Source organism: Pleurodeles waltl, chromosome 10 (genome assembly GCF_031143425.1).
Source record: "Pleurodeles waltl isolate 20211129_DDA chromosome 10, aPleWal1.hap1.20221129, whole genome shotgun sequence".
Lineage (NCBI taxonomy): Eukaryota > Metazoa > Chordata > Amphibia > Caudata > Salamandridae > Pleurodeles > Pleurodeles waltl.
The window spans coordinates 333,225,583-333,241,457 of record NC_090449.1 but is presented as its reverse complement, the minus strand read 5'-3'; positions in this window follow the sequence as shown (position 1 = coordinate 333,241,457).

Below are 15,875 nucleotides of genomic sequence, written 5' to 3'. Positions count from 1 at the left end.
ACATCCCTGGTGCTATGGCGACTGTTGTTTGAAAAGACCCACTTGCTAGGAAATGGAGTACTGACAGCACCTGCACTTGAGGGGGGATTCCTGTGTGATGGCGGATAGCTGAGATCAGGTCTGGCTCCAACTGGGCACACAGTTCCTGGATTGTGGCAGGATAAAGCCTGTAGGTGATGATCACATGTCTTTCCTCCATTGTCGACAGGTCCACCAGCGGTCTGTACACCGGAGGATGCCGCCATCTCCTCACATGTCCCTACGGACAGTGCCTATGGAGGAGAACAGCGAGCAGAGAGTCAACCAAATCTGAGGTACGTAAACACAACTTACTCTAAAAATATTTATAAATCAAATTTTGCCTGTAATAGTGTTTAGGCAAGGCCTAAGTATGTGTGACGCTGTCAGAAATAAAGCCATGTGGGCCCCTGAAATGGCAGATACCTGACCTGTAAGGTGGGACAAGGGGATATGAGGTGACTGCGCTGGTGTTGTACACCGTTGCGGTAGGCGGTCAAAGACCGCGTCGCAAGTCTGCATTGGTTAACATTGGACCCTGTGGGTCCCAGGAGCCAATGAAGATGTACGCCGGCGGTGACGGTACGCACCGCCGTGGACGTGACCGCCATTTTCTCTCTGTTCAATCACTCGATACCTGATCTTCGACAGGCGAGGACCTACACTGCAAGTGCTGCTGTGACCTCAGTCTGGAAGAGACAATGGCTCATGTGTCTGGGGAAAGGGCCCCTGCCTTCAGCACGGAGGAGTTGGAGAAACTCATGGATGGGGTCCTCCCCCAGTACACGCTACTCTACAGTCCTCCAGACAAACAGGTAAGTACACTGTGAGCATGCTGTATGGGCAATGCCTGTGTGGAGTGGGGTGAATGAAAGCTGGGGGGTGAGAATGAGGCACGCATAAAACGACGGTGAGTGCATGTGCGTCATGGCAAGGGTAGGGATGTGGGCCAATGACTGTGACGGTGCAGTTGGTAATTACTACTTTTTCCCCTGTACAGTTCCTGTAGGTTAGCGCCCACCAGAAGAAGGACATCTGGCATGCCATCGCCAAGGAAGTCCGGACCCTGGGGGTCTACCACAGACGGAGCACCCACTGCCGGAAAAGATGGGAGGACATTCGCCGCTGGAGCAAGAAGACAGTGGAGGCCCAGTTGGGGATGGCCTCCTAAACGTGGGAGGGGTGCCCGTCGCACCATGACCCCCCTGATGTTCAGGATCCTGGCGGCGGCGTACCTGGAGTTGGATGGGCACTTGAGGGCTTCACAGCAGCAACAAGGGGGTGAGTACACTCATTCTGCTGATTTAGCATGCATTGTAGGTGTCTGGGTTGGGGAGGTGGGATGTGGATTCCCTTAGGCCAGGGCGAGTTTGGTAGTTAAGTTCCCTTCTTCAGGCAGGCCATGTGGCACCCCACCCCACTTGTGTACAGTGCCAACTACACCTAGTCAGGCTCCTGTGACATCCACGTGTGCAGAAATCGGCCATAGCCTTGTCCCAGGGATTGATTAGTGGACCCCAAGTGCGCGGCGCAGTGCAGGGGGCTTCTGTGTCTGTCGTGTCCGCCAACGGTAGCAGTATTGCATGCACTGAACATATCTTTCCTCTGTCTTCCCCCCCTTTTTGTGGTCTCCCTTTTCTTGTGTGCATTAGCATCATCAGGTGGAGGAGCAGTGTCACCGGAGCAGGAGGGAGCTGCATCCCACATAGCCCTGGAGGGCGAGACTACGGACTCCGAATTCACCAGTGGGACGGAGGGCGAGGGGAGCTCCACGGCGGGGACAGGAGCTGAGACCAGCGATACGGACTCCTCCTCTGATGGGAGCTCCCTTGCGGTGGCAGCCCCATCTGTGCCCCCCGCATCTACAGGTACAGCCGCCACCCCCCCCCTACCAGCACCGCCCTCCCAGCAGCCCCTCAGCATTTGCCCCGTGCCCGCTCACCCATGAGGGTGGGCATCACCTTCGCCCCAGGCACCTCAGGCCCTGCCCCAGTCACCCCTGCTGCCCTCAGTGAGGAGGCCATTGACCTCCTCAGGTCCCTCACTGTTGGGCAGTCTACCATTTTGAACGCCATCCAGGGTGTAGAGAGGCAGTTGCAACAAACCAATGCATACCTGGAGGGCATTCACTCTGGTCAGGCAGCCCTTCAGCGAGCTTTTCAGACTCTGGCCTCAGCACTGATGGCAGCCATTGTCCCTGTCTCTAGCCTCCCCTCTCCAACTTCCTCCACCCAGACCCACACCCCTGTACCTCAGCCTATCCCAAGCACACCATCAGACCAGCATGCACACACCTCAACACACAAGGGAAGCTCTGGCAAACATAAGCACCACACATCCCACAGGCACTCACGCAAGCATCACACACATGCAGACACACCAACATCCACTGCCTCCACTGTGTCCCCCTCCTCCTCGTCTACCTCCTCCCTCCCAATCTCGTCTCCACTCACACCTGCATGCACTACATCCTCAGCCACTACGTCCATCACCAGCAGACACACCACCACACCCCGCTCACATGCAGTCACCACCCCCACTACCATTCACACATCCCCTGTGTCCTCTCCCAGTGTGTCTGTGAGGCCACCTCCCAAGGTACACAAACGCAGCCACACACCCACCTCAGGACAGCCTCCAGCCCATGCACCTTCACCCAAAGTCAGCAAACGTACACCTCCTACAACCACTACCTCTTCCTCCACTCCCAAATCCCCTCCAGCTACCCGTCCCAGAGTTCCTACGAAACTTTTCCTGGCCAGCCTTGACCTCTTTCCCTTACCTCCCTCACCCCTTCAGTCCCCTAGGGACCGACTCTCCAGGTCCCAACCTAGCACCTCAGCCACAACATCGGTGGGACCAGTGGTGCCAGTAGTCACCGGATTATGGAGTGTACCAGGCAGCAGGGCAGCCAGTGTGGCAAGGAGCCACAGCACGGACAGTCCCCCACCTGTCAAGCATCAAAAGTTGGCCAGTGCCCGGCGGGAGAGGGAAAAGAAATCAGCCACCAAAGCCGCTCCCAGGGATCCAGTTGGAAGTGTGGAGACAGCTGCGACACCATCCAAGGTGGGGAAGGGGCACAGTAAAACCGGCAAGTCTGGAAAGATCAGCACGGTGGACAAGACCGCAAGCAGCCCCACTGCTCAGGGGAAGACCACCAGCAGCAGCTCCGCTGCCCAGGAGACGACCGCCAGCAGCCCCGCTGCCCAGGAGACGACCACCACCAGCCCCACTGCCAAAGACAGGACCGCCAGCAGCAGCCCCGCTGCCAAAGAAAAGACCGCCAGCAGCAGCCCTGCTGCCAAGTAGGCGACCGCCAGCAGCCCCGCTGCCAAAGACAGGACCCCCAGCAGCAGCCCCATTGCCAAAGACAGGACCGCCAGCAGCAGCCCCGCTGCCCAGGAGGGCGACCGCCATCAGCCCCGCTGCCAAAGACAGGACCGTCAGCAGCCGCCCCGCTGCCCAGGAGGCGACCGCCAGCAGCCCCGCTGCCAAAGGCAGGACCGCCAGCAGCAGCCCCGCTGCCCAGAGGCGACCGCCAGCAGCCCCGCTGCCAAAGACAGAACCGCCAGCAGCAGCCCCGCTGCCAAAGACAGGACTGCCAGCAGCAGCCCTGCTGCCCAGGAGACGACCGCCAGCAGCCCCGCTACCAAAGACAGGACCGCCAGCAGCCCCGCTGCCAAACACAGGACCGCCAGCAGCAGCCCCGCTGCCCAGGAGACGACCGCCAGCAGCCCGCTGTCAAAGACAGGACCGCCAGCAGCCCCGCTGAACCGCTGCCCAGGACACCACCACCAGCTGAACCACTGCCCAGGATACCGCCGCTAGCAGCACCGCAGACCAGGACAAGACCACCACCAGCTGAACCGCTGCCCAGGACATCACCGCCAGCAGCACTGCAGGCCAGGACAAGACCGCCACCAGCTGAACCGCTGCCCAGGACACCACCGAAAGCAGCACCGTAGGCCAGTGAGCTCCAATGATTCCAGCACTACTGAGTCTGCCACAGGCAGGATGAAGCACTCTGGGCACAAGGCCCCCTCCAGAACCAGTGGAGAGATACATCCACTACCTCAGTCCTTGGCAGGGAGAAGCACTCTGGGCACAAGGCCCCCTCCAGAACCAGTGGAGAGTTACATCCACTAACTCAGTCCTTGGCAGGATGAAGCACTCTGGGCACAAGGCCCCCTCCAGAAACCAGTGGAGAATGTTGTCCACTGTAGAGACTTGAGAGACTGTGGCTTGGCACTTCCCAGGATGCAGCAGTGGCCAAACCACCTACTGTAGAGACTTGAGAGACTGTGGCTTTGCACTCCCCAGGATGCAGCAGTGGACAACCCACCCACTGTAGAGACTTGAGAGACTGTGGCTTTGCAATCCCCAGGATTGAACAGTGGGCAACCCACCCACTGTAGAGACTTGAGAGACTGTGGCTTTGCACTTCCCAGGATTGAACAGTGGGCAAACCACCCACTGTAGAGACTTGAGAGACTGTGGCTTTGCACTCCCCAGGATTTAACAGTGGGCATGGAGCCCCCTCATGGATCTGCCGTCGTGCACTCAACCGGCTGAGGTACCTCCCTACCCTTCCCCCTGAGATGCCTGTTTTATTTCTATCTGATGCCCCTGCAGTGTTCTCTCCGTCTTGGGCCCAGTGATCCACAGACTATGATGGTGGAATCCCTTGGACTTGCGTTCTTGGTGTATATAATTGTATGTAGTATAAATGTATATATTTGTCAATATTTTTGATGTATGTAATTGAATAAATCACAATTATTCGACTCATTTCCTTTTGTCCTTGCATTCTTCAAGGGGTGTTGGGGGGGTGTAACTGTTATGTATCAATATGTATTTGTGTGTGTGTTGTAGTGGGTGAGGATGGGGGTGTTGCATGTGTGTGTCACTGTTTTTTCTCTCCCCCTCCCCCCTCCCCTGTGTCGTAGGTGCAGTACTCACCGTTGTCTTCGCCGCCGGAATTCGTGCTCCTGGTAGAGGAGCAGGAAGATAAAGGCTGGCAGAATCTGGAGCTCGGGCTCCATGGCATCCTGATTCCTCGTGGGGTGTGTAGAGGTGAGTGTTTTCCCTTCCAATTCCGGTTTCCGCCATGTTTTTGTTTGCGGTGAATCCGCCCCGGAAAAGGTGGCGGATTGGTGGGTTGTAATAGTGTGGGCGGTACATTGTGTTGCGCCTGTCTGTTGGCGGTTACCGCTGCAGTGTTTGTTTGTACCGCAGTGGCGGTCGGAGTGTTAAAGTGGCTGTCTAGATTGGCGGTTTCGGCCACGGTCGTGATTCAATTTTTTTTACCGCCGCTTTAACACCGACCGCCAGGGTTGTAATGACCCCCACAGTGTGTGGGCACCCTGGCACTAGCCAAGGTACCCCCACATCGTTCAGGGCAAATTCCCCGGACTTTGTGAGCGCGGGGACACCATTACACACGTGCACCATTATGGTATTGGGGGACAATTCCATGATCCCCCGGGTCTCTAGCACAGAACCCGGGTACTGCCAAACTGCTTTTCCGGGGTTTCCACTGCAGCTGCTGCCAACCCCTCAGACAGGATTCTACCCTCCTGGGGTCCAGGCAGCCCTGGCCCAGGAAGGCAGAACAAAGGATTTCCTCTGAGAGAGGGTGTTCCACCCTCTTCCTTTGGAAATAGGTGTGAAGGGCTGGGGAGGAGTAGCCTCCCCCAGCCTCTGAAAATGCTTTGATGGGCACAGATGGTGCCGATCTCTGCATAAGCTAGTCTACACCGGTTCAGCGATCCCCCAGCCCTGCTCTGGCGCAAAACTGGACAAAGAAAAGGGGAGTGACCACTCCCCTGACCAGTACCTCCCAGGGGAGGGGCCCAGAGCTCCTCCAGTGTGTCCCAGGCCTCTGCCATCTTGGAAACAGGTGTTGGGGGCACACTGGACTGCTCTGAGTGGCCAGTGCCAGCAGGTGACGTCAGAGACCCTCTCTGATAGGCTCTTATCTTTCTTGGTAGCCAATCCTCCTTTCTTGGTAGCCAAACCTCCTTTTCTAGCTATTTAGGGTCTCTCCTCTGGGGTATTCTTCAGATAACGAATGCAAGAGCTCACCAGAGTTCCTCTGCATCTCCCTCTTCGACTTCTACCAAGGATCGACCGCTGACTGCTCCAGGACGCCTGCAAAACCGCAACAAAGTAGCAAGACGAATACCAGCAACATTGTAGCACCTCATCCTGCCGGCTTTCTTGACTGTTTCCTGGTGGTGCATGCTCTGAGGGTCACCTGCCTTCACCATGCACTGGAAGCCAAGAAGAAATCTCCCGTGGGTCGATGGAATCTTCCCTCTGCTAACGCAGGCACCAAAAGACTGCATCACTGGTCCTCTGGGTCCCCTCTCATCCTGACGAGCATAGTCCCTGGAACACAGGAACTCTATCCAAGTGACTCCCACAGTCCAGTGATCCTTCAGACCAAGTTTGGTGGAGGTAAGTCCTTGCCTCCCCACGCTAGACTGCAAACCTGTGTACTGCGTGATCTGCATCTGCTCCAGCTCCTGTGCACTCTTCCAGGATTTCCTTCGTGCACAGCCTAGCCTGGGTCCCCAGCACTCCGTCCTGCAGTGCTCAACCCCCTGAGTTGGCCTCTGGCGTCGTGGGACCCTCCTTTGTGACTCTGAGCCAGCTCCAGTTCACAAACCTTCTAAGTGCCTGTTCGGGTACTTCTGCGGGTGCTGCCTGCTTCTGTGGGGGCTCTCTGAGTTGCTGAGCGCCCCCTTTGTCTCCTCCTCCAAGGGCCGACATCCTGGTCCTTCCTGGTACCCGGCAGCACCCAAAAACCTCTACTGCGACCCTTGCAGCTAGCAAGGCTTGTTTGTGGTATTTCTGTGTGGGAACACTTCTGCAACCTTCATTGTGACGTGGGACATCTTCCATCCAAAGGAGAAGTTCCTAGTCCTCTTTGTTGTTGCAGAACCCCAAGCTTCTTCTTCTACCCGGAGACAGCTTCCTTGCACCTTCATCTAGGGTTTTATGGGCTCCTGCTCACCCGGACACTATCGTGACTCTTGGACTTGGTCCCCTTGCCTTGCAGGTCCTCAGGTCCAGGAATCCACCTTCAGTGCCTTGCTGGTGTTTGTTGTTCTTGCAGAATCCCCCTATCACGACTATTGTGCTCTTTTGGAGAAGTAGGTGTACTTTACTCCTACTTTTCAGGGTCTTGGGGTGGGGTATCTTGGACACCATGACTGTTTTCTTACAGTCCCAGCAACCCTCTACAAGCTCCCATAGGTCTGGGGTCCATTTGTGATTCGCATTCCACTTTTGGAGTATATGGTTTGTGTTGCCCCTAGACCTATGTCTGCCTATTGCATCCTTTTGTAATTCTACACTGTTTGCATTACTTTTCTTACTATTACTTACCTGTTTTGGGTTTGTGTACATATAACTTGTGTATATTACTTACCTTCTTACTGAGGGTACTCACTGAGATACTTTTGGCATATTGTCATAAAAATTAAGTACCTTTATTTTTAGTACTTCTGTGTATTGTGTTTTCTTATGGTATTGTGCATTGATATAAGTGGTATAGTAGGAGCTTTGCATGTCTCCTAGTTCAGCATAAGCTGCTTTGCCATAGCTACCTTCTATCAGCCTAAGCTGCTAGAAACACCTCTATTCTACTAATAAGGGGTAACTGGACCTGGCACAGGGTGTAAGTACCACAGGGTACCCACTATAAGCCAGGCCAGCCTCCTACAACTTATAGTTACACAGTACTTATACACAAGTAAAGACAATACACAGTGTTACCAAAAATAAAGGTAGTTTATTTGGGTGACACAGTACCAAAAATATCTTAGAGACAATACTCCTTCTGGAGGTGGGTATTATACACAATATATACACTAGACACAAATATTAGACAAGTAAATAGTCATAGAACAATGCAAACAGAAGGAAATCATATTCAATGCAATGGGAGAAAATAGGTCTAGGGGCAACAGAAACCATGTACTAAAAAAGTGGAATGTGAATCACAAATTTCCCCCTAGACAAGTGTAGTGCGTGCAAAATCGCTGGGAGAGTAAGAATGCAGTAAAGGTAAGTAAATTACCCCACCCCAGAGCCCAGAAAAGCAGGAGTAAAGTACTGGAAATTTCCTTTCGACACACTACACCTCATTTTTGGGATTTTGCAGCAGCAAAAAAAGTCTGCAATGAACAACTTCTGGATTATTGGACCTGAAGACCTGCAAAGGAAAGGGACCAAGTCCAGAAGTCGAAAGAAGTTCCAGGAAGGACAGGAGCCCCTGCCATTCCAGAAGAGGGTGCAAAAGAAGAGTCCCTGGTTAGTAGAAGACTACAGAAATGCACGCTAGGAAGATGTCAGCGGGTTCCTGCATTATGCAAAAGATGTCCCACGGCATGAAGATCGTTGCAGATGAGATTTCGTGTTGGAAGGCGCCAACAAGCCTTGGCTACGACAAAAGTGTGTTTTTCATCACAGTGGCGCTGGGTGGACCCAGGAGGGACCTTGGGGCCTCAACTCTGTATGAGGAGGAAGAGGGAGCTCTCATCACTTTAGAGACTCCTCAGTAAGCCACAGGATCCGGGTTCAAAGGAGGTGTAAAACGCGGTTGATGCAGCAAAAAAAGAAGAAGGTCACACGCCACCGTAGAACAACTCAGTGAGTTGTGCATAGCAGAGTGGAGTGCTGGGGACCTGGGCCAGGTGGTGCATGAAGGAATTTTGCAAATAGTGCACAGAGGTCTCAGGAGGTGAAGAAGACGCTGTGCACAGGGGTACTGTCATTCTGGGGGAAGGCAAGGTCTTACCTCCTCCAAATTTCGTCAGTAGGACCTCAGGACTGTCTATGTCGATGAAGTCCACCCTCTTTGTCCTTAGGAGCACGCTTGTCGCTGTGAGAGGAGTCACAGGGTACCAGTCGTCGTCTTGGAAGGTGCCTGCTTGGAGCAGGGGAATGACTACGTCACTCCACTGGAGATTTCTTTCATCCTTCTGGTGCAGGATGAAGACAAGGAGTCCCCAGAACATGCACACTGTGGAAACTGTTGCAGTTGCTGACTTGGAGCTGAGGTTGCTGAGAAAAGTGTCTCTTGTAGACACTTTGTTGCAGTTACAGCATTTCTTGGAGCAGGCTGCGGTTGATCCGAGGTCAGAAGAGTCTGAAGTTGTTGCAGAGGACTCCTGAAGGAAACTTTCAAGCAGAATCTGAAGAGAACCCACAGGAGAGACCCTAAATAGCTCTGAGAGGGGGATTGGCTACCTTATCAGGTATGGACCTACCAGGAGGGATCTCTGATGTCACCTGCTGGCACTGGCCACTCAGAGCTCTCCAGAGTGCCCCCACACCTTGCAAAGCAAGGTGGCTGAAGTCTGGACACACTGGAGGAGCTCTGGGCACCACCCCTGGGGTGGTGATGGACAAGGGAGTGGTCACTCCCCTTTCCTTAGTCCAGCTTCCTCCCAGAGCAGGGGAGAAAGGGTCCCTGAACTGGTGTAGACTGGTTTATGCAAGGAGGGCACCATCTGTGCCCTTCAAAGCATTTCCAGAGGCTGGGGGAGGCTACCCCTCCCCAGCCTGTAACACCTATTTCCAAAGGCAGAGGGTGTAACACCCTGCTCTCAGAGGAAATGCTTTGTCTGTCTTCCTGGGACTGGGCTGTCCAGACCCCAAGAGGGCAGAACCCTGTCTGTGAGGTGGCAGCAGCTGTAGCTGCAGTGCAAGCCTCAGAGAGCTGGTTTGGCAGTATTGGGGGTTCATGGTGGAGTCCCCAGATTGCATGGAATTGGCTCCCCAATACCAGATTTGGAATGGGGGGCAATTCCATGATCTTAGACATGTTACATGGCCATATTCGGAGTTACCATTGTGAAGCTACATATAGGTATTGACCTATATGTAGTGCACGCGTGTAATGGCATCCCCGCACTCACAAAGTCCGGGGAAATGGCCCTGAACTATGTGGGGGAACCTTTGCTAGTGCAAGGGTGCCCTCACACTTAGTAACTTTGCACCTAACCTTCAGCAAGTGAAGGTTAGACATATAGGTGACTTATAAGTTACTTAAGTGCAGTGAAAATGGCTGTAAAATAGTGTGTGCACTATTTCACGCAGGATGCAGTGGCAGTCCTGTGTAAGTGTTTGTCTGAGCTCCTTATTGGTGGCAAAAGAAATGCTGCAGCCCATATGGATCTCCTGGAACCCCAATGTCCTGGGTACCTAGGTACCATATACTAGGGACTTATAAGGGGGTTCCAGTATGCCAACTGAAATTGGTAAATGAAGTCACTGGGCTATAGTGACACATTTAAAAGCAGAGAGAGCATAAGCACTGAGGTTCTGACTAGCAGAGCCTCAGTGACACAGGTTGGCACTACACAGGTATACACATTAGGCCACAAACTATGAGCACTGGGGTCCTGGCTAGCAGGATCCCAGTGAGACAAGCAAAACACACTGACATATAGGTTTTTATCTATGAGCACTAGGGTCCTGGCTCCTGGCTAGCAGGTTCTCAGTGACACAGTAAAAACACACTGACACACACTAACAAACAGGTCAAAAGTGGGGTTAACCATGCTAGAAAGAGTCTACTTTTCTACACCCCTCCCCCCAAATGAAGAGCAATAAGGCGAACCTTGGCCAGCTGAGACTTTATTATCTAAGCAGTGATAAGTGTAGAGTAGATCTGCAATAGAGTGGTTACCCCCTTTATCATCCACTATATGGTTACTTCCCTATGGGGATGTAAACCACCCTGGTTGGAGATTTTTACCTAACCAACAGTGTGAGTGTACATTTTCTGGGTTCCTCATAGTATGTTTTAAAGTTGGGCAGTGGGATTGATCCACTGGGCCTATGTCAAATGCAGGAAATGCTAGACAGAGATGTTGTCTCAAAAAAGCCATAGTCAGGCAAACACGTTGTCCATATGGCTGTAAGAGAGAACAGGGTTGCTGTTTCTCTTAAGTTGGAGCAGGGCAGGGCTGCTGTCCTATAAGCTCCACACCAGGACAGGGCTGCTGTCCTAAGTGTTTAGAGGTAGTGCAGGGCTGCTGCACTAACGTTTCTTTGGGAGGGCTGGAGGGATGCTCCAAATTTACTAAAATTGTGCAATTTTGCACATCTGGATTAGAAATTCCACAGAGAGGTACTTTTACCTCTGGGAGTCCAGCTGTGGTAGCTGAGGACTCCCTTGGTATAGGTTCAACCCCAGCAGAAATGTCTCCTATCACAGGAATGGTACCCATAGTGGCAGGGTGGGGAAGAGATACTTTGATACCTTGTTTACCTGTTGGTGGAGAGGGATGCTGAGATTTCAGGCCTTTTTCTCTCCTTTGCTTTTTCATTTCACCAGAAATGAGAGGAAGCAATTCCTCAGGGATACACAGCATGGATGCATGGGTATTAACCTCTATTACAGCCCAACCTGAGGCCTCTAGGTCATTCCCTAAGAGACAATCTATGGGTAAGCGAGGTGATACCACCACCTGCTTAGGGCCAGTAACTCCACCCCAACTAAGTTGTACTACAGCTAAGGGGAGAGACTGAGTGGAGTTATTGACATCAGTAACTTGGTACTTCTGTCCAAGGAGGTGTTGTGCAGGTGACACTAGGTTTTCAGTCACCAAAGTGATACTGGCACCTGTGTCCCTATAGGCTGAGGCCTCGACACCATTTATTTAGATTGACTGCCTGTACTTATCCATGTTAAGGGGACAAGCAGCCAAGGTGAGAAGGCCAATGCCACCAGGTATGATAGAAACTGTCTTGGGACTGTCTACCCCAGTTTCTATTATGGTCCCAAAAGTGAACCCAACTACACCTTTAGTTTGACTATTGCCAGAAGTCCCACCAGTATTGCCACTACTGCTAGGGGCACTAGAGTCTGATGTCTTAGTGGTGGTAGGCTCAGGGGTTTTACCTGTGCAGGACTTATCCCTTGGCAAATGGCCTTTATTTCTACACACATAGCACCAAGACTTTCTCTGATTGTGTGAATAGTTTGAAGAAGATGAAGATGTTTTATCCCCACCCCCAGAGGAGTGTTTTGGACCTGAAGAAGAATCTTTGTGTTTACTTTTATCCCCATGCTTGTCCTGAGATTTTTCAGCATCTTTATTTTTGCTATCCTTGTCAACCACTGTATGAGCTTTTCTGCTCACCCTTGTGCTGTCCCATTTGTCTGCCTTCTTTCCCACTTCTTGGGGAAAGGTCAGATCTGAGTCCACAAGATACTGATGTAACAAGTCAGACACAATTATTCAAAAAATGCACTCTCAGAATTAAGTTATATAGGCTTTCATAATCAGTCACCTTACTGCCATGTAACCAACCGTCTTGGGCCTTCACAGAACAGTCCACAAAGTGTGTCCAGTCCTGTGATGACTCCTTTCTGGTCTCTCTCAACTTAAGTCTATACTGTTCAGTGGTTAAGGCCAGACCATCCAAGAGTGCATTCTTAAGGATTTGGTAATTATCTGCATCATTCTCTCTGACAATAAGAAGTCTGTCTCTACCTTTGCCAGAGAAGGATAACCAAAGGATAGCAGCCCACTGTACTTGAGGGACCCTCTGAACTTTACAGGCCCTCTCAAGTGCAGCAAACCACTTGTTCATGTCATCACCATCCTTGTAAGGAGGGATAACTTTGTGCAGATTCCTAGAATCAAATGAGGGTTCCCTAACATTTGTATTCCTAAAACTGCTGGTGCCACCATGGGGAACTAACCCCAAACCCTGCCTCTCTTTCTCCACAGCCAGGGATTCCCTGTCTAAGGCCAACTGCTGCTGCATTAGCTTCGGTCTGGCCTCCTATAACCTCAGCTTTCTGAGTTCCCTATCTAGGGACTAGTCCTCGGAGTTAGAATTACACACAGGATGCTACCACAAAAAAACAGGTATTTTAATGCAGTAAAATCTAAAAAGAGAAGAACAAGGGAAAATCAAATCCCTTAGATAATATGTTACTCTTAAGATTACATAAACCAGTAATGCGCATAACTATGAATTGAAAAACAATATAATAGTTAAGTCTCTGTTATTTTTGAAGTATCAATTTTTTCACCTCTACAAGAGTCAAAAAATTGCTGAAGTAGTTTTGGGTCTTCATATGTTGTGGTTTTATTATTGTAAGTCACCTTGAACAAACATGGATGAAAGAGACCACATCAAGCATAAAGCGATTTCAATGCCAGATGTGTTCCAGTAATTTATTTTGTTTGTCCGCTGTCAATTTAGCATAATCTTGAGCAAAGAAGAGATTGGAACCTGACCACGTAATCTGACCTTTAGCTCTTGCTGCTCTGAGAACCTTTAGCAGGTCTACATACTCCAAAAATAAAGGATTATTCCTCTTGGTTTCTTTGGCGTCAAAGCCATATGAGAAGGATGACCTAGTCTATGTGCTCTTTGTATATTTAAAGCTGGAGAAGTAGGCAGAACTAGAATTTTGGGCAAAAACAATTAAAGGAAAGATGGAGAGTCTGATCCTTCAATTCCTTCAGGTAGACCATAAATGCGGAGATTATTTCTTCGGTTCCGATTTTCTATTTCTTCTGCATGTTTCTTCAACATAACGACTTCAGATTGTAAGGATTTAACAGACGCAACTGAGTCCTCAAGCACTTCCACTTTTTGTTGCACATGAGAGACTCTGTTCTCCACAAAAGACCATTTATCATCCAGAATTTGCAATTGTTTATAAGTATCCTCCATGTAAGGTTTAAGAGATGTTATTTCCTCAAGAAGTAACTCCATAGATATGGTTCCTCCAAAGGTATAGTAACAGCTTTAATAGGAGACAGAGAATCCTTTTTAACTCTCTTATTAGTTGAAGTTGAAACCGTTACTGGAAGCTTAGACGCTAATTTATTAATAACAGAAGAAACAGGCGTTAAATGTGTAGTGTCGAGATTAATAGCTCTGGTACTTTCCATATTTGATAAAAGGGAGAGTGAGATAGATAAAGGAATATTATCGGAGTTTTTATAACTTTATAATTTACTGTTAGTCAATTGAAGGTGTCTAGATCTGCCCATAAGCAATATGTATAATTTTGCCCAATCTGTAGTAAGCCATAGGTTATATCAAATATGGCTCCACCTCAGAAGAAAGTTGATTAAAATATGAGGTAAACTGAACATATTCTGGCTGAAACTAGGATACAACAAGCAGAAGACAAGAAGTTAACACTTTTAGTCCAGAATGTGCAAAAAGAATAATTCAGGCAACAATGTATGAAGGAGAAAAAGAAATTGTGAGGTGAAAAGGAAATTGTGAGGTGAAAACAAAATGGCAGTCACAATCAAATCCTCAGGCGACCTCCATGAAATCCAGTCAATTGGGGCATACAAATAGCTCTTAAAGTCATTCAAGAGGGATTAGTGCATTCCAAGCATATTCCCCTAACCTTTCCTCTCTGCAGCAATAATAAAAAAAATACTGCTGGAAAAGAGCTGGCTTCTTCCTCTCGCACCACCTTCACGGAGCGCAGGAAAAGGCAGCCATCTTCACTCAGCACCAAGCCACTCTCCTGATCCTCACCTTCCTAATTATTTCTCTGTCCCTCTATTTAGGGTTAGAAAGCAAATGTCGCGCTTGGCTTTATACTGTTGGCATTAGTTTTACTGAGATAGATTCTACCAGCATTGAACAAATCTTTTCACAAATCCTCACTCCTCCAATCTCTTCTATTCATATCTTCATGTAACAATTTTTCTTATTTCTTGTTCTCAATTTGTATAGTGAATGAAACAGACCTTACTAAAATGATCTATTTAGTATAGTCCTATTCCCCTGCTTGCATTTCCACTCCCGTTACAAATAGCTGTGCCGATTTCAGCCTTGTAATAACAATTTACTATGTTGCTAAATTGGCTTGTAACCTTTATAATGTGTGAAAGGCGCGTTCTGAAACCTATAATAGAGAAAAAAGCTCCTAGAAAAGATTACTGAAATAATTAGCGATGACGAAAATAGGATAAGGCAAAAACGTTTTACATGTTTTAAAACAAAATACATTTTATTTTAGTCCAGGGTTACTTTTACAATTTCCTTCTGTATGTTAACTGGTAGGGGCAGTTTGCCACATTCCAATTTTGCTGATAAAAGCACCACATTCATCCAGATATCCCTTCATAACATGCAATGTAGCTTCAAAAAAAATGCTGTAAAAGACATGGTGGTTATTGTGTTAGTGTCACAACAAAAATAGAAAAATTAGTCAGTGGATGAATGGATGAGCGCAAAGATGAGTTACATAGTGCATGTGCTATGACTTACTGAGTGCCTAATCCCCAATGACACAAAAGCCACTTTCCTTTATATCCTGTTTATTTAAACTAGATTTTAAGGATGTTTTGGCTTCAAAGCAAGTTAAAAATATAAAACATGGACCGGGATGATTGGTGGAGTAAAACATTGAGTGATGTGAAAAACATAATTTATTTCAGCAACTTATTCCTTATGAGACAAGTAAAGTATGTGTCTTCTTGAACACACTGTGAGATAGATACAATATGTAGGTTTTGGTATGTTATAGGAACATACATTAAGCTGATACCATAAAATATAAATGCTCTGTGTTACGTTCTCAGGGCTCAATGAATACGTCACTCAAAGCACATTATTGCATACATATTTACAGATCTGCCAACTCACATGGTGCCACCATCTGTCACATGGTTTCAGGTTCCTTCACACGGTCACATGGTGAGGAGCTGAAATCACACTGTGGCAGAGAAAACGAGCTGAAAACCACTGTAAACTGTGGATTTCCAGCTTGTTTTTAGGTCGAGTGGACAAGAGCTTTGACCTGTTGTAAGTAGTATGGGCTTTTAACCACGCTCCTCTCATGCCCA